The sequence below is a fragment of the Oryx dammah genome, unplaced genomic scaffold (genome assembly GCF_014754425.2).
Source record: "Oryx dammah isolate SB20612 unplaced genomic scaffold, SCBI_Odam_1.1 HiC_scaffold_26, whole genome shotgun sequence".
Lineage (NCBI taxonomy): Eukaryota > Metazoa > Chordata > Mammalia > Artiodactyla > Bovidae > Oryx > Oryx dammah.
The window spans coordinates 49,336,456-49,356,254 of record NW_024070210.1 but is presented as its reverse complement, the minus strand read 5'-3'; the positions used below and the strand labels follow the sequence as shown (position 1 = coordinate 49,356,254).

Sequence of the window (19,799 nt, the reverse complement as noted above, 5' to 3'; positions counted from 1 at the left end):
TACTTTTAGTCAACATTGAAAATACCACATCAAAACACTGAAATGTAAGCAGTAAAATAAAGCATATAAGGCAATTTTTTATAATGTTGAATAAAAACGTACTTTCACCTTTTTAGAACACAGGTCACTGTTGTCTCAAGTCCTATGGAATAAATATTACCCTGTCCTCTTGCTATGTGTCTGTAAATCTGTTTCTATGAAGAATTTAAGCGATGTGGAAAATCCAACAGTATGTGAATCATCCAATCCACAAATCTTTCACATTTCCAGTTTCAAATTACAGTCATCTACAGCATCAAAAAAGCTGACAAAAGACTGAAAACTGTCGGGCATAATTTCAAAATGTTCCTCTTCCCTTTCTGCCCACTCTCCAAACCAAGCAGTTTAATAAACAACAACCTCATAACTAAAATTCCCTCAACCTCGTAGTTGGTCTAGTTAGTTTTACCACATAATAATTTCTAAATTCTATCATTTAAAAAACACTACAAGAAATAACTCCTTTGGTCACTGAGCTCCTCATTTAAATAGGAAAACTAATTAATCAGAATTAAACAGGTTATAGTACAATTCATAAAGCTTTGTATCCCAAAAGGAATTTTAAAAAGTAGATTTCAGTTAATTAGACATCGTGGGATAAATAAAGATACACTATAGGGTCAATCTTCCTTCACTAAGTGCTATCTATTTTGTAACCCTAAATTACATGGCTTAAATTTTTTAGCACATTTTTTCTGAAATTAAGAACTATAGTTACAAGCATATGTATTTAGCTTTGGGCTATGTGAAAAGACAGAATTTGATAATGCAAATTTGCTACCATCCACATATCTAGATAAACAAACCAGGTAAGCCAAAATAAATCACAATATACATATGAAGACTGGGGAGACCCAAGGGAAGTAATATTAATTTGGTTTCTGACTCACACTTTTAAATAATCCCTTGCAATACTTCTCATTCAATTGCCTCATTCTTTCTGCTTCCTCTTCACAACTAAGCTCATTTCCTAAGAGCTTTCATTTTGCAGAAATCAGCATTTATTGACCTCACAAAGTACATACAATTGCTGTTGTCAGCAAAGAAGACAGGGATTAGAGAAAAAAACATCATAGAAATACTGGAAGGATATGAAAGTTTATCTTCTCATACGGAAATGTTTAAAAAGGTTCAGGGTCTTAAATTTAAGAAATACTAAAGATTTTGATATTTAAAAAGAAATAGAGCATTCTAACCTAAGAGTTCATTTCATCTGATTGATTCAGGGTCTAAAATCATTTGTTTTATAACTGAGTAGAAAAGTAATTTCTATCACATTTACTGTTAAGCAATATTATAGTTTGAGTATTTCTCAAAGTATCTTAGAACAATCTTACAAAGGTCCTTACAAACAAAAGTGCAAGTCTCTTGAGGTCATCTGACATCTCATGAGACTTTTCATAATGGGATGGTGTTAATACCCAATGCCCTGGTCTATTTCCAATTTGGATCATTAGTTTCTGCTTACCTAAATTATTACTACCACTACAACTGGCTCAGCCATTCTTCACTTCCTGTGTCCAACCTTAGTCCACACAATAATTATTAAATAAGCAAAGTGAAACTGCTTCTTTAGGTAACTATACAGCGCCAAAAACATTTCATACTCCTTTAGGATTAGTAAAAGAGTAGTTTAAGACATGGTCTGTTTTGATCGTTGATTTTTTTTTTTTTACTATTATTTTGTATGGCACACACAATGTTCTGGTTGTAATTTTACACAGAATTTTTAGGTAAATCTCTTGCAAGAAAATTTATTAGTGATAAGCTTAAGTGCTAACAAAGCTGTGAAACTGCAATTAAGGTTTCATTTCACAACATGTTAGTAATCAAACCTGAGTCAACACAATGATGACAGAGCACACAGACCCACAGCGCCACTTCTTGTCCCCCCATCCTCACTCCGTCCAGAACACACTTCTCCCCTCCCCCCGTCTCCCTACCCCACCCAGTCCCTACATCCAGAACACACTTCTCTCCCCCCGTCTCCCCGCCCCCGCCTTCCCTCTCTCCCACCTCTGACACACACACCAACACAACAGGCACATGCTTCCATAAATTTTTATATACATGTACACAGATGTATACTGTGTATATTTTTTATATATACACATCATCTCAGACATATATACGGTTCATAAAAATGAAAACATAAAGATCTTCCTCTCTGCATAGGAAAATGTTCTACAGATCTGTGGGAATATTAAAGAGGAAGAGGTCCGTAATCCCTGATCAAAAAATTCTAAAAATCAAATCATCCTGAAATCCAAACTGTTATACAACTTATTTGGTGGTAAAATCTAACCTTAACTAAAACAAGGATAGTCCTTTTTTGTCCCACTCAATGTGCATGTTAGGATGTTTCAATTCAAAATTATTGCTATATATGATTACCAGTTCTTCCATAGATCTCCCCAGGGAATGTTACACAATATATAGTCAGTCAGTTCAGTTACTCAGTCGTGTCTGACTCTTTGCGACCCTATGAATTGCAGCATGCCAGGCCTCCCTGTCTATCACCAACTCCCAGAGTTCACTCAGACTCATGTCCATCAAGTCAGTTATGCCATCCAGCCATCTCATCCTCTCTCGTCCCCTTCGCCTCCTGCCCCCAATCCCTCCCAGCAGCAGAGTCTTTTTCAATGAGTCAACTCTTCGCATAAGGTGGCCAAAGTACTGGAGTTTCAGCCTCAGAATCAGTCCTTCCAATGAACACTCAGGACTGATCTCCATTCTAAAGGAAGTTGGATCTCCTTGCAGTCCAAGGGACTCTCAAGAGTCTTCTCCAACACCACAGTTCAAAAGCATCAATTCTTCAGCACTCAGCTTTCTTGATAGTCCAACTCTCACATCCATACGTGACCACTGGAAAAACCACAGCCTTGACTAGACGGACCTTTGTTGGCAAAGTAATGTCTCTGCTTTTTAATATGCTATCTAGGTTGGTCATAACTTTCCTTTCTAAGAGAAAGCGTCTTTTAATTTCATGGGTGCAATCACCATCTGCAGTGATTTTGGAGCCCAAAAAATAAAGTCTGACACTGTTTCCACTGTTTCCCCATCTATTTACCATGGAGTGATGGGACCGGATGCCATGATCTTAGTTTTCTGAATGTTGAGCTTTAAGCCAACATTTCACTCTCCTCTTTCACTTTCATCAAGAGGCTTTTTAGTTCCTCTTCACTTTCTGCCATATGGGTGGTGTCATCTGCATATGTGAGGTTACTGATATTTCTCCCAGCAATCTTGATTCCAGCTTGTGCTTCTTCCAGTCCAGTGTTTCTCATGATGTACTCTGCATAGAAGTTAAATAAGCAGGGTGACAATATACAGCCTTGATGTACTCCTTTTCCTATTTGCAACCAGTCTGTTGTTCCATGTCCAGTTCTAACTGTTGCTTCCTGATCTGCATACAGATTTCCCAAGAGGCAGGTCAAGTGATCCAGTATTCCCATCTCTTTAAGAATTTTCCAATTTGTTGTGATGCACACAGGCAAAGGTTTTGGCATAGTCAATAAAGCAGAAATAGATGTTTTTCTGGAACTCTCTTGCTTTTTCCATGATCCAGTGGATGTTGGCAATTTGATCTCTGGTTCCTCTGCCTTTTCTAAAACCAGCTTGAACATCTGAAAGTTCATGGTTCACGTATTGCTGAAGCCTGGCTCGGAGAATTTTGAGCATTACTTTACGAGCGTGTGAGATGAGTGCAACTGTGCGGTAGTTTGAGCATTCTTTGGCATTGCCTTTCTTTGGGATTGGAATGAAAACTGACCTTTTCCAGACCTGTGGCCACTGCTGAGTTTTCCAAAGGCTAATAGAGTTTTGCCAAGAGAACGCACTGTCATAGCAAACACCCTCTTCCAACAACACAAGAGAAGACTCTACACATGGACATCACCAGATGGTCAACACCGAAATCAGATTGATTATAATCTCTGCAGCTAAAGATGGAGAAGGTCTATACAGTCAGCAAAAACAAGACCAGGAGCTGACCGTGGCTCAGATCATGAACTCCTTATTGCCAAATTCCAACTGAAATTGAAGAAAGTAGGGAAAACCACTAGACCATTCAGGTATGACCTAAATCAAATTCCTTATGATTATACAGTGGAAGTGAGAAATAGATTTAAGGGACTAGATCTGATAGATAGAGTGCCGGATGAACTATGGACAGAAGTTCACGACACTGTACAGGAGACAGGGATCAAGACCATCCCCATGGAAAAGAAATGCAAAATAGCAAAATGGCTGTCTGAGGAGGCCTTACAAATAGCTGTGAAAAGAAGAGAAGCGAAAAGCAAAGGAGAAAAGGAAAGATATAAGCATCTGAACGGAGAGTTCCAATGAATAGCAAGGAGAGATAAGAAAGCCTTTTTCAGTGATCAGTGCAAAGAAATAGAGGAAAACAACAGAACGGGAAAGACTAGAGATCTCTTCAAGAAAATTAGAGATACCAAGGGAACATTCCATGCAAAGATGGGCTCAGTAAAGGACAGAAATTGTATGGACCTAACAAAAGCAGAAGATATTAAGAAGAAGTGGCAAGAATACACAGAGCTGTACAAAAAAGATCTTCATGACCCAGATAATCACGATGGTGTGATCACTCACCTGGAGCCAGACATCCTGGAATGTGAAGTCAAGTGGGCCTTAGAAAGCATCACTACAAACAAAGCTAGTGGAGGTGATGGAATTCCACTTGAGTTATTTCAAATCCTGGAAAATGATGCTGTGAAAGCGTTACACTCAATACACAATATACAGTACATACCACTAATTCAGTTTTTAAAATTCAGGAAATTATGAATTCTAAATAAATCCAAGCTCAAAGCCTGGAGCTAAGAAACTATGTAAAATTTTATAGTAAAAAATAAAGTTTATATAATTATCTGCTTTATTTCTTCAGTATTCACTAACTACAACCCTCTATAATTTCAGAAGGAAAGAAGGGAGAAAGAAAGGGAGGAGGGAGGTAGGGGCATCAACAATGATGTTCATGTCTTTAACTCCTCTGTTTAACTTATATGCAGAGTACCTCATGTGAAATGCTGGACTGGATAAAGCAAAGCTGGAATTAAAATTGCCAGGAAAAATATCAACAACCTCCAATACACAGATGACACAGAAAGTGGCAGAAAGTGAAGAGGAACTAAACAGCCTGTTGATGAAAGTGAAAGAAGAGAGTGAAAAGGTTGGCTTAAAACTCAACATTCAAAAAACAAAGATCATGGCATCCAGTCCCATCATTTCATGGCAAACAGATGGAGAAACAATGGAAACAATGACAGACTTTATTTTCTGGTGCTCAAAAACCACTGCAGATGGTAAATACAGCCATGAAATTAAAAGATGCTTGCTCCTTGGAAGAAAAGCTATGATCACAAGCTAGGAACCATATTAAAAAGCAAAGACATTTGCCAACAAAGGTCTGCATAGTCAAAGTCATATGGTTTTTCCGATAGTCATGTATGGATATAAGAGTCGGACTATAAAGAAAACTGAGCGCCAAAGAATGGATGCTTTGAACTGTGGTGTTGGAGAAGACTCTTGAGAGTCCCTTGGACTGCAATTCTAAAAGAAATCATTCCTGAATATTCATTGGAAGGACTGATGTGGAAGCTGAAGCTCCAATACTTTGGGCCCCTGATGTGAAGCCTACTCATTTGAAAAGACCCTAACGCTGGGAAAGATTGAAGACAGGAGAAGGGGACAGCAGAGGATGAGATGTTTGGATGGCATCACCGATTCCATGGACATGAGTTGGAGCAAGCTCTGGGAGGTGGTGATGGACAAGGAAGCCTGGCATGCTGCAGTCCATGGGGTGGCAAAGAGTTGGACATGACTGAGCAACTGAACAGAACTGATACCAACCAAAGTTTAAAATTTTGAATTATTCAGCATACTCATGCTTTACCTTCTTTGTCTTTTTTAATAAAGCTCCATGAAATTATATGTTTCTTACTCACCACTGTATCTTCCAAAGCCTACCTCCCTGCCTAGAGATTTCAGTAGACATTCAATAAATATTTGCTAAATGAATGAATTTCAAAATTACATCTCAATTTAGAACTAGTAAAAACTGTATATAAAATCTACTGTTTAAAGGATAATATTTCAGTAAACTCTGCTGAATTTAGTCTTACATATGACTAAATACACTCATGACTTTTATAAGCTCATGGTGTTAAATCAATCACCATAGCCCTGAGTTTCTTTATTACTGGAAAAATGAAAGACAAAGACTTATAGCTATAAACCTAGATATATCTGTGAAAAGTAATGACAACATAATTTAACTTTCTACAAATGTCAAAAACCAATCACTAGATCTGGAGTATTAAGAATTTAAGTAATTCAGGAATTTATTCAACAACTATCTACTATGTGCCAACATTATGCTGCTGCTGCTGCTGCTGCTGCTGCTGCTGCTGCTGCTGCTAAGTCACTTCAGTCTTGTCTGACTCTGTGCGACCGCACAGATGGCAGCCCACCAGGCTCCCCCATCCCTGGGATTCTCCAGGCAAGAACACTGAAGTGGGCTGCCATTTCCTTCTCCAAGCCATGAAAGTGAAAAGTGAAAGTGAAGTCACTCAGTCGTGTCCGCTCTTAGCGACCCCATGGACTACAGCCCACCAGGCTCCTCCGTCCATGGGATTTTCCAGGCAAGAGTACTGGAATCGGTTGCCATTGCCTTTTCCGAACATTATGCTAGGCATCCCAAATACATATGGAAAAAATATCTATCTTCGAGAAAAGCATCAATGTGAGAAAGGAGTCACATGACTAAATAACCAAACATGACTGGCAGGATGAATAAAATCTTCCAGGAAAATAGAAGGTGAATGAACTTGGAGATAACGTTCAAAGATGAGATGACAAGTGATCTGGTTGCACAGGAATGTAGAGTAGGTTGTGGGGGCTGAGAGGGTGCTAAGGCAATGCTGTCAGAGAAAGGCATTATGAGCAGAGGTACAGAAGTAAAGAATACATGCACACACAAGGTACTGTGTTGTGCTTAGTCGTGTCAGACTCTTTGCGGACACAAGGGAGATATTAAAACTTCTTTCTTAAAATGAAATATTAAACTATTTTGTGATGGACATCCCCTTTTTATAAAATGTTCTTACAAAATAATTTTAATCAAAGATTATTCTCTGAAGAACCTAAAATTTTAGGACTGACCTAAAATTTATGAAGTATTCCCAGAAAAGTAATTTGACTTGTTATTATCTAAATAAATAGAACAAACCTTAAATCACTTCCTTTAATATTTAGGCTCAAGTAAAAATCACATGAGCAACAGCTTTAAATTTCATTATTACCACTTTGATGTACTTAATGTCAGTTACTCTAAAACTCCTGAATATAAATTCTTTCTTAGTTACTAACCATGTCTCTTCAAAAAGGACCATAAATTTCCTTAAGGGCAAACACTATTATTGTAATAGTCTTTGAAGGTCCCCATAGAAATCTAGAAATATAGTAGATATTCAATTAAATATTTATTGACTAATTGTTCACTGAGATTTGAAATTTTTACCTTTTTAAAAGCAAATGTTATTGCTTCTCAGCCTTGTGACTAAGATGAAGTGTAAAAGCATATGTTACCTTAAAATATATTTGGTATTTTATCATTCTGCAGTTTTTCATTCTCAGAAAACTTTAATAAGAAACTTGATAAGAAAATCAGAAGAATGGTTAGGAATTATCTTTTGAGGAGTGTTAATTTGTACCATGCCATCATAACCCACCATCAGGTTTGATTACAACCTTTGTCCTTTAAAGGAAGTTTTATTAGTCAACAAGATCACTTACAGCAACCATGAGAGAAATTCTGAGGGTAATATCTGAACTTTGAGTTTATATATTAAGCTAATATTCTAAATAAAATAATGCAATCTTAATGTTTAGATGTTGTCACATTTTGTAATTTTCATACTAGTATGAAAAACTAAAAAAAATAACGTGAAAAGATTACTTTTTCTGTAGAAAGACACAAACAGAAGACATGCCAGAATATTTATTGGATTAAGTAAAATAAATTACTAGAATTAAAAATTCACTAGGTAATGTTAATGATAACTGATCACTATAAAAACATATGGGAGTAACTTCCAGTTCAAGATGACAGAGTAGAAGGGCCTGAGCTCATCTTTTTCCGCAAGAGCACCAAAATTTCAACTAGCTGTTGAACAACAACCATTGACAGGAGGATGCTTGAACTCACCAAAAAAAAAAAAAAAAAAGACATCTCACACTCAGACACATAACTGCTGCGGTTCATGGGGTCACAGAGAGTCTGACACAACTGAGCGACTGAACTGAACTGAACTGAATCATGATGAAAAAGCAGAAAGTTATGTCCAGATAAAGGGACAAGATAAAATACCAGAAAAACAACGAAATGAAGTGGAGACAGCCAGTCTTCCAAGAAAAGAATTCAGAATAATGATAGTGAAGATGACCCAGGATGTCAGAAAAAGAATGGAAGCAAAGATTGAGAAGATCCAAGAAATGTTTACCAAAGACCTAGAAGAACTAAAGAACAAACAAACAGATAAGTAACACACCAGAAGGAATCAGTAGCAGAGTAACTGAGGCGGAAGAATGGATAAATGAGCTGGGGCAGAATGGTGGAAATCACTGCCACAGAACAGAGCATATAAAAAAGAGTGAGAAGAAATGAAGACAGCCTAAGAGACCTCTGAGACAACATTAAACGCAGCAACATTTGCATTAGAGGGGTCCCAGAAGAAGAGAGAGAGAAAGGACCTGAGAAAACATTAGAAGAGATAATAGCTGAAAACCTTCTGAACATGAGAAAGAAAATAGTCAACCAAGTCTAGGAAGCATAGAGAGACCCAGGAAGAATAAACCCAAGGAGGAACACACCAAGACACACAGTAATCAAACTGACAAAAATTAAAGACAGAGATAAAATATTAAAAGCAGCAAGGGAAAAATGACAAATAACATACAAGTGAACTCCCATCAGGCTATCAGCTGATTTCTCACCAGGAACTCTACTAGCCAGAAGGGAATGGTATGATATATTTAAAGTGATGAAAGGGAAGAACTTATATCCAAGAATACTCAGCAGGACTCTCCTTCAGATTTGATGGAGAAATCAAAAGCTTTCCAGACAAGAAAACGTTACGAGAATTCAGCACCAGCAAACCAGCTTTACAACAAATGCTAAAGGAACTTCTCTAGGCAGGATAAAGAGAAGGAAAAGAAAATAAACCCAAAACAATTAAGAAAACGGTAATAGGATTATACATATCAATAATTACCTCAAATGTAAATGGATTAAATACACCAACCAAAAGACATAGACTGACTGGGTGGATGAAAACATAGTGCATGTATGCACTTCCACTTAGCACATCACTCTGCCTGCCCCCCCAAATTGTATGTAATTATTTTATATTGTTAAGTTAATCGTGTTCCCATTACGGCTTGCAATTGTAATTGTCTTTTATTTTTTTTGTCTGGCTATTGACTGTGAAAACTGATAAACATCTTTTATAATTGTGATTATGTAACTATTACTCACTTAACACCACTCTATCATGATTGGTTAACAGAAAAATAATAGAACTCTTTATGACCAAAACTAGAATCTAATAGAAAAACCTGTGATCACTTTTTAAAATCCAAATGCATATCAGAATTATCTTGAGATTTTCTGAAAAATACAAATGCCCAGTATTGCTTTTATTCTCCAGAACTCCAGATATGTTTCTAAAGAGCAGTCGTGTTTAAACCAATATACAATGAACTTTTTACTTTCACCTAGCTTGTTTCACTTTTTCTGTTTCACATTCAGTGCTCCCATTTCGTTTGGCTTCTGTTCTCCAATTTTTCCATCTCCTTTTTTTTTTTTTGATGTTCTTCCTCAAGCCTTTATCAAGTGTTGCAGAAAAGCTTTTCTATACATATATATATATTTTAGAAAACTTATGAATTTTTGCCTAACTAAAAAAAATATGACATTTTGATTCCACCTGTTTGACTAAATATGAATACAATACTAGATTTCTAATTTAAAAATAGATAAACAACAAGCAACAAAGATTAACTGTACAACATAGGGAACTACAGTCAGTATCTTGTAATAACTTATGATGGAAAATAATTTCAAAAATAATATATGTATATTTGTATAACTGAATCACCTTGCTGTGCACCTGAAACACTGTAAGTCAACTATACTTCAAGAGAATATGTATTAAAAAAAATATGGGTAGAGAAAAAGCACTTGATGAGCTTTAGCAGTAAAAGGAACTACCCTTTCTATGACTGAAGGATAAATGCACAATTGAAAAGGGGATTATGTTTAAAAGACTGGGTAGCAGTCCATGAATATACTTGAGTATTTAAAAAAGAAACAGCCTGAGGTAAACACGTTGTTAAGAATATATGTGAAATAATACACAGTAATATAAATATTAAAAGTATAAAACTAAGGATATTTCCCACATGAGGAAGAAAATGAACTTATTTATTAAAAAGCTTTGATTATATATACCTTACTTTCAGAAATAAAAATATTCCTTAGAGCTGCCTATAAAGTGATTTTAATTGAAAAAGCAATCCTCATTAATTTTTAATACCAATTTTTAAATATTACAAGACAGGATTTAAAAGAGAACCCAAATAATAAAATATTACATATATTACAAAATATTTCTAATGATTATTTAGGCTTGTAGTCTCGGCATGTACTGCAAGAATTTCGTATCAATCCTTGCATTTTACTGAGGACTACAACCAAAGTTATTCTTTAAAAAAAAATTAAGCTTTTATTTTTGGGGGCAGTTTATTTCAACTGATTATTTGCACCACAGCTCTGTCTATGGCTGGCTAAACTTGAAGTCTAATTTCCTTTGTCTTTGTTGTTTTGTTATCCTTTGAAAACTCCTATTGGTAAAGAAATGAGGGCCCATTATTACACGGGTAAAGGGAAAGTACCCTCAAAGAAGGATTATATAATTCACATAATACCATAACTATGAGGTTCTGAAAATACAGCTACAAGTAGTGTCCCCACCAGTATATTTCCACTCAATTTATACCATGATCTATATGTGAAAAGAGTATCTTACAGGTAAATAAAACTGACCTGGGACTATTCAGCTACCTTTTCTTTTCCCTTTTCATTTTCCAGTAAGCCAGACTGTTGTATAATACCTATCTCAAAAGCCATAAAGTCTGTTTTTCTTTGAGTTGCCATCTCATGAACACTAGAAGCTTCAATTTTCTTTCAGACATTATAGCATGTACAATACCTGACTTTAAATGCATGAAGCAACTTTTATTTTTACTAAAATAATAATCCTCTGATCCCTCTACATTATTACTTCTGAGACTTCAACAAGCCCCAGTGTGTTTGACTTCAGTGGTGGCTAGAATCAGACAGAGAAAACAGCTTGATACTGAAAACTGGACCACGAGTTCTATACTTCATCATGGAATCATGAGTTGCAACCAACAGCTGTTCTACTCATCAGCTATTTTAAACCATTTAATATGATCTGTAGCAAGACTAATTCTTTTCTAAATAAGCATGTCAACACTTAAACCAAAACTATGCTGTTCTTCAAAACTGTCTTCTTGAAAAGTTTAATACTTTATGTATGCTGCTACTTTACAAATAATTTCAGAATTTTCTTTTCAGAAATCTCCATCATAGAAAATTTACTAATCATATAAAGAAATCACTCTCCTTACTGTGTAAATATTGGATTAATACTCCTGGCCTGGCTTTTCCAGCTTTCCTTCGCACTAGCCCCTCTATTCCCACATTCCCTTAAATCTGACCCCTGCCTTTTTCTTTCTTCTGGCTTTTGAAATCAACACATTGATTTTATATCCTGCAACTTTACTATATTCATTGATTAGCTCTAGTAATTTTCTGGTAGAGTCTTTAGGGTTTTCTATGTAGAGGATCATGTCATCTGCAAACAGTGAGAGTTTTACTTCTTCTTTTCCAATTTGGATTCCTTTTATTTCTTTTTCTGCTCTGATTGCTGTGGCTAAAACTTCCAGAACTATGTTGAATAGTAGTGGTGAAAGTGGGCACCCTTGTCTTGTTCCTGGCTTTAGGGGAAATGCTTTCAATTTTTCACCATTGAGGATAATGTTTGCGGTGGGTTTGTCATATATAGCTTTAAGACCTATATATAGAAAACTATAAAACACTGATGAAAGAAATCAAAGAGGACACTAATAGATGGAGAAATATACCATGCTCATGGATCGGAAGAATCAATATAGTGAAATGAGTATACTACCCAAAGCAATTTACAAATTCAATGCAATCCCTATCAAGCTTCCAGCGATATTTTTCACAGAACTAGAACAAATAATTTCAAGATTTGTATGGAAATACAAAAAACCACGAATAGCCAAAGCAATCTTGAGAAAGAAGAATGGAACTGGGGGAATCAACCTGCCTGACTTCAGGCTCTACTACAAAGCCACAGTCATCAAGACAGTATGGTATTGGCACAAAGACAGAAATATAGATCAATGGAACAAAATAGAAAGCCCAGAGATAAATCCACACACATATGGACACCTTCTCTTTGACAAAGGAGGCAAGAATATACAGTGGAGCAAAGACAATCTCTTTAACAAGTGGTGCTGGGAAAACTGGTCAACCACTTGTAAAAGAATGAAACTAGATCACTTTCTAACACCGCACACAAAGATAAACTCAAAATGGATTAAAGATCTAAATGTAAGACCAGAAACTATAAAACTCCTAGAAGAGACCATAGGCAAAACACTCTCCGACATAAATCACAGCAGGATCCTCTATGATCCACCTCCCAGAATTCTGGAAATAAAAGCAAAAATAAACCAATGGGACCTAATTAAAATTAAAAGCTTCTGCACAACAAAGGAAAATATAAGCAAAGTGAAAAGACAGCCTTCCGAATGGGAGAAAATAATAGCAAATGAAGCAACTGACAAACAACTAATCTCAAAAATATACAAGCAACTCCTACAGCTCAATTCCAGAAAAATAAACGACCCAATCAAAAAATGGGCCAAAGAACTAAATAGACATTTCTCCAAAGAAGACATACGGATGGCTAACAAACACATGAAAAGATGCTCAACATCACTCATTATTAGAGAAATGCAAATCAAAACCACAATGAGGTACCACTTCACACCAGTCAGAATGTCTGCGATCCAAAAATCTGCAAGCAATAAATGCTGGAGAGGGTGTGGAGAGAAGGGAACCCTCCTACACTGTTGGTGGGAATGCAAACTAGTACAGCCACTATGGAGAACAGTGTGGAGATTCCTTAAAAAGTTGCAAATAGAACTGCCTTATGACCCAGCAATCCCACTACGGGGCATACACACTGAGGAAACCAGAATTGAAAGAGACACATGTACCCCAATGTTCATCGCAGCATTGTTTATAATAGCCAGGACATGGAAACAACCTAGATGTCCATCAGCAGATGAATGGATAAGAAAGCTGTGGTACATATACACAATGGAGTATTACTCAGCCATTAAAAAGAATACATTTGAATCAGTTCTGATGAGATGGATGAAACTGGAGCCAATTATACAGAGTGAAGTAAGCCAGAAAGAAAAACACCAATACAGTATACTAACACATATATATGGAATTTAGAAAGATGGCAATGATGACCCTGTATGCAGGACAGCAAAAAAGACACAGATGTGTATAACGGACTTTTGGACTCAGTGGGAGAGGGAGAGGGTGAGATGACTTGGGAGAATGGTATTGAAACATGTATAATATCAAGTAAGAATCGAATTGCCAGTCTATGTCCGATGCAGGATATGGCACGCTTGGGGCTGGTACGCGGGGATGACCCAGAGAGATGTTGTGGGGAGGAGGGGTGGGAGGGGGGTTCAGGTTTGGGAAGGCATGTACACCCGTGGTGGATTCATGTCAATGTATGGCAAAACCAATACAGAATTGTAAAGTAAAATAAAAAATAAAGAAAGAAAGAAATCAACACATTGAGATTTTAAAGAGTGGGAATGAACCTTGAAGCAACCCAGGATAATCCACGGTGAAACAAAAGAAGTAGATCTGGAAGTCAATGATCATATTCGTGCTTCTTGCTTGCTTCTATCACGGGAAACAATTTGCTAATGGCCATGAATGAGGTTTTTTTTTTTTTTTAATTTTTTTATGATATCCATATTTTCTCTTGAAAGAAGTTTTCAAGTTAACATTTGGGGCTTTAAAAGAGGTATGTTTCAAAACATTAACTTAAGTCCGTGCATTCTGAGTTCTGCCCATCTGGGGTGACTTATATCTTATATCTCCTCCCCTCCAACACTCCATAGTCATTCTTATCATTGCTCATCATGCCCTGCAATAACCTCCTCCACAACAGTCAGTACTCTAACTTGAGGCCAACCCAAACCATCAAGAGTGCTCAAATACAAATGAACTATGCTCAGGAATTATTTCCTGAACTGAACTTGGGTGGAAGGGCTAGGAAATAGCATGAATTTTTGGTAGACAAAGCAACCTCAGTTATCAGAAGAAGTGCCCTTTTCCCTTTTTATCCTCTACTTTCTAAAATGATAGCATATTCTAAGTATCTTAGGGGTCAATAACCAGAGTAGATGATGGTGATTTGGCTCATGACTGAGCAATATAACTGATTTTCAACTAAATCATTGTTATGAAGAAAAATCTACATTTCTTAAGAAAACAGCTAAAACATCATTTAAAACAAACAGAAAGTAACTGCTTAAGATTAAATTGGATTGGAGAAATTTTCCTTTTGTCTCTGTAATGCTACTTTTGTAACCTGATAAATCAAGGTCACCTTCTATATACTGATATATTACTGTGTTACATGTAAACTTATACACATTCTTTCCAAACCATAAACTCTCCTTACCAGCTCATGGGCCACTAAATAACTGTATACATGCAGATTCACTTCTGATTGCATTCGCCTCAACTAAGAGATTCAAATTCAACTATTCAAGTGAGGTATATTTAGAAAATTAGGTACCTAAAGATTGTTTATATATATGTATATGTCTTGTATATATGTACATATACATATATGACAAGGAGTATCACCAAGCAGGTGTAGAGGTTTTTGTAATTAAAGCTCAGGAAAGAAAATTAAAACTAGGTATTAGAAATAGGACTCCTGTGTCTGATGTGGAAGGGAATTTAAATTAGGAAAGGATACCCTGATCCAAGTCAGAGCCTTGCTCATGCCTTAGGTTTTAAAGAGCACAGCAAAGGATCAGATATAATCACTGAACAAGGGAAGATTTTCCAAAGCTTTCCCCTTGCTCACACATCCACACCTGTTTCTGGGTCCATAATGAGAAATGAGCAGGCATCCATTAGTCTTAAGTGATAAAATCAGAAAAGTAGTAAGCACATGAAGAAAGAAGACATAAACTACTCAATTTAGATAAAATAAGAATTAATAAAACCACTCCACTGAAACTTTTGGGGAAGGAGTACAATGTTTTCAGTAATTAGGGTTAATAAACAGAAATTCACTGCATAATAAATAAGTAAAATCTTCATAAGTTTTAAAATACTTTTTTTAAATTGAAGGATAATTGCTTTACAGAATTTTGTTTTCTGACAAACCTCAAAAAATATGAAATGCTTCACAAATTTGTGTGTTATCCTTGCGTAGGGGCCATGCTAATCTCTGTAGCGTTCCAATTTTAGTATATGTACTGCTGAACCAAGCACTATAAATCATTTCTGTTTCAAGTTTATTTTACTGTCCTGGGTTAATAGATATAAAAATAGGTAAGGACTCATCTTTGTTTGCAGTTTTAATCCGTAAACCTGTTTTTCCAAAAATCAAATTTCACAACTGTAAAATCACCAATGAGATTTTCTCAGAAATGTAAGTTTTAAGGCTCATGCTTCCTACTTTATGTTTTTAGCTACATCTATTAATATTTCCATGTTTCAGTAGTCTGTGGATTTTAAGATTTGGTATGATAGAATCTATTAGCACTTTCCCAATTATTAATACAAGGCAAAGTAAGAAGCAGTGAAATTCAAGTTAAGTAATATACTGAAATGTCAAATCTCTCAGGAATCCATTTTCTTAAATAATCATTAAAATATTTTGTACTCCACAATATGCGTTTCCCAAAATTGAAGCACGTGGTGACCTAATTTTAAGAACTGACCTTGTAATTAAAACTTACTAATTTGATCAATAATGTTCCTAGCAGTACAAGGTAAGGTATGCAAATGGTTCAGCAATGCACCTACTTCACACCTTCCTTTTTAAAGAAAACATTATTTTAAATGTTTTATTAAGTATTTTTAAAGAAAACCCTAGAGATAACTTGAATTTATTTATACTCAAGTAGATTATCACAGGCCACAGATAATAATGGCTTCCCAGGTGGTAAGAATCCACCTGCCAATGCAAGAGATCTAAGAGACAGGTTCGATCCCTGGGTCAGGAAGATCCCCTGGAGAAAGGAATGCAACCCACCCTGGTAATCTTGCCTAGAGAATCCCATGGACAGAGGAGCCAGAAGGGCTACAGTCCATAGAGTCACAAGGAGTTGGACGGACTAGCACAAAGGTAATAATATTTGTGGACCTAAGTAAATCTAGATTTCCTTTTTATCAATTTACTATAATTTAAGAAATGTGTACATAGGTAATTCATGAAAACTCTTCTAGTCTTTGAACAAAAAGGAAGATGAGGACAAAAATCATTCAATATTTATAGTCACCATACTGATCTGGTTAAAAGATTATTGAGAAGAGTTTATATTGTAGCTAAATTAAAAATTATGAGCTTACTTAAAATACAAGATTTAGAGAGCTGAAAAAATTTAAAAATACAGGATATAGAGAAATAATCTAAACAACACCAATAGGACACAACTAAGCACGCCACCTCACCCGCCTACCCGCCCCCAACAAAAGAGACATGCACAACAAAAGGCAATAGCTAATCAAAAAGTCAGTGCCAAGAAAAAGGTGTGTGTGTGGTGGCAGGGGGCAGTGCTGTGCTAGATTTAAAACACTTGAATAGTTATTCTGGATTGGACCTGGTTTGAACAGATCAACTGCAAATAACAGTTTAGAATAAACTGAAAAAATGTGAGCATGGATTAGGTAAGATAAAAATCTGCTGATACAGAAAAGCAGAAATTAACATAAAAAAGCATATATTAAAATAACATGTACAAATTAATATATTACCAGTAAAGAAATACAAGTATACATATATACACACAGAAAAATATCTAGAAGAACACTAAAGTATTAACTATGTCATCTCTAGGTGATGAGAATATGGTGTTTTTAATTTTCTTATTTTTGCTTATATTTTTTCACTTTCTGTATGTATATGTGTGTATATATTACTTTACAAATGACATTTTCAGTACTGCAGAAGAAAAATTTATATGGTTTTTTCATATCACTGAATGCCACTGTTTAAATTCTAGACCCCATAACTATACTGTATCATTCATTACACAAGATACATGTAATAAATAAATATTTATCAGTCACCTTTTCAACGAGCTAATTTTGCTGATAGCTGTCAATGTAAAATGCCAATTATCCAATACAGTAGCCATCCAATATAAGTGATTACTTTATTTAATAACACAAGACTTATAATCAGGGGTTCCCAGGTGGCACTAGAGGTAAAGAACATGTCTGCCAATGCAGGAGATGTAAGAGACTTAGGTTCAATTCCTGGGTCAGAAGATGCCCTGGAAAAGGGCATGGCAACCCACTCCGGTATTCTTGCCTGGAGAATCCCAAGGACACAGGAGCCTGGTGGGCTACAGTCCACGGCGTCACGAAGAAGCCAACATGACTGAAACGACTTAGCATGCATGCACACATGACTTAACAATCAGTGGCATGTATCTGCCTCAAATGAAAAGTAAAATAATCGTTTTCATATTTCCCAACAGAGTGAACTACAGAAAGCAATATAACTTGAAAGCATAAAAATATCTGATTTCTAAAATATAAAACCTGTAGTTGAGTTGGGAGGAAAAATACACAGATTCACAATGACACAAGTAATAGATGCCTTTACTCCTGACTAATCAATTAATAATGATACATCAATATAAACTTGAGTTAATACAAAACAATAGTAACAATATTGATTTTTTAAAATAAAGCAACTTAGTAGAAATACTATACACAAGGAATGCTTATGTATAAAAGTAGAGCTTCAAATATTTGTATCAAAAGTAAAATGTTAAATTCAAAGAGAAAAGTAAAAATACACAAAGGCAAAAGAATGTACAAGCAAAGAGCCTGACAAAATAGCAAAGCACCTATCAGAAGAAACAAGAGATCAGCAAGTCATATGGAAAGGGCAATACATTCGAATTCACAACAAAATTTACATCCACATGAAAAAGAAAGCAAAAGTCAAGTTTCAAAAAGATGACATATCCTCCAAGGTTACAGCAGTAGGAAAAAAGATTAGTCTTTCAACAATTACTAGATTACACTAAAACTGAAGGTAATGAAACAGTTCAATAAAACAATTATAACAGTTTTGTTACACTTCACACTTTCATGTACGTTATTCTGAGGTGACACAATGAAATTGTGCGTCACTCTCTTTTTAAAGACTGGTACTTTGATATTTTAAGAAACTTACTCAAGGTCACACTGTTTATTGCACAGACAGAAATCCAACTCTACATCCTTACTTGATATGACTATTAAGTAGTCTACTTGTATCAGTTACCTACTTATTATCACTGTATTACATCATTTTTATTGTTTATGTGTCACTCCCATTCCCTTAGTTCCACTAGGACTATAACTCCTTGGGGGCAAGGATTATACCTGCCTCTAGTCATCTTTGTAGTACCATCATCTGTCACTGTATATTTTTATAAGTACTTAAAAAATATGTTAATGAACATACATAAAGGTAATCAAAGAAACCTAACATATGGAGAATTCATTTAATTACTTGTATAATATAACATCACAAATTCTACTCAGTTAAATGTGCAGCATAGGCAGCCATACCAGTCAACGATCACATTCCCTAATCCCAACTAGACGAGACAGAGGTGACTAATTTGAGACTAGTCAATCCATTGGTTTATTAATAATCAAATGTTCTCTCTCGTGAGCTGGACCCAAAAGTCAGATATAAAGGCAGTGCTTAAATTACAGATCTTGTGAATTTGGGCAAGGTGATAAATAAGTAAAGGAAGCTGGTCTGTAAAAGGAACAAGAGCAAAAAGCAGACATCCATCTGGGGAATCTGAATCAAGGATGCTATTGGCTCTGAACGGACAGAGAAAACAGATTCACTTCTAAGCACTTCATGACAGGTTTCAGATATTTGGATAACACCTATTACTATAATAAGCTTTCAACCAAGGATGAAGAACAAAGCTGGAACATGAGGACTAATGTGTAATATTAAATAGGTAAAACCAATAACTATCATTAAGACAGAGAAGTTTCATACAGAAGAAATCAGTATGCAGTGTTTTACTTCAACTAGCTTAATGTCTTCAAGATATAATCATGTACACACTTATCAATATTTTGTTTCTTTTGACTGCTGAGTACTTTTCCTTTATGTAGATGTGAGTTATCTATACAGTATTATTTTCAAAAACTGTTCGCCAGCTGATAAATATTTGGATCGTTTTCCATTTGGTATTATTATGAATAAGTCCTCCATGATGATTATCCAAAAAAAAAAAAATGTATATACACATTTCAT

At 35.6% G+C, this 19,799-nt stretch overlaps 1 protein-coding gene and 1 non-coding gene across 6 annotated transcripts in view; both read right to left on the bottom strand.

The window, feature by feature from the left end:
* TCF12 (transcription factor 12) overlaps positions 1–19,799 on the bottom strand; it is a 394,295-nt gene that overhangs the window by 317,538 nt on the left and 56,958 nt on the right. The window lies entirely within an intron of this gene.
* On the bottom strand, positions 15,681–15,784 carry LOC120853829. The gene has a single exon (XR_005718880.1). It is a non-coding gene; the product is annotated as a U6 spliceosomal RNA (small nuclear RNA).